We start from the raw sequence: 665 nt of genomic DNA, 5'->3' as shown, positions 1-665 counted from the left end.
GCTAGCACTGTTCCAAAATCTCAGGGGCTGCCCCAAAGAAGGGGAAGTCAAGCTATTCTCCAAAGCGCCTGAAGGCAGGACAAGAAGCAACGGATGGAAACTAATCAAGGAGAGAAGCAACCTAGAACTAAGGATAAATTTTCTGATAGTGAGAACAATTAACCAGTGGAACGACTTGCCTCCAGAAGTTGTGAATGCTTCAACACTGGAAGTTTTTAAGAGAGACTGGACAGCTACTTGTCTGAAATGGTATAGGGTTTCCTGCCTGAGCAGGGGGCTGGACTAAAAGATCTCCAAAGCCCCTTCTAACTCTGTTATTCTGTTAACTAGCTGAAAAACTCTTGGGGAAAGCCAATATATTTAGAAAAAAAGGTTTTTGAAGCAGGCCTTCCCAAAGAACAAATGTTGTCATTGAAGCCCAAATGAACTACAACTTTTGATGCTGTTGTCCTGCATTAAGCCAATAGTTCATTTACTGCACTACTAATAGTTCATTAATATTCTCATAGTCTAACATCATGTTCATTAATATTGTAATGGCTCAGGAAGGAGCCAACAACCAGACCATTTGACAAGTAGAAGTTTGGCAACTTCGTCTTTCATTACACTTCCCTTATACCAAGTATCCTTGTGTACAAAGAGGAATCAAGTACACAAAAGGCCCT

The sequence above is a fragment of the Protobothrops mucrosquamatus genome, unplaced genomic scaffold (assembly GCF_001527695.2).
Source record: "Protobothrops mucrosquamatus isolate PMUCROS unplaced genomic scaffold, P.Mucros_1.0 scaffold8550, whole genome shotgun sequence".
NCBI classification, from domain to species: Eukaryota; Metazoa; Chordata; class Lepidosauria; order Squamata; family Viperidae; genus Protobothrops; species Protobothrops mucrosquamatus.
The sequence above is the reverse complement of the archived record's forward strand: the minus strand, read 5'-3'. Positions refer to the sequence as shown.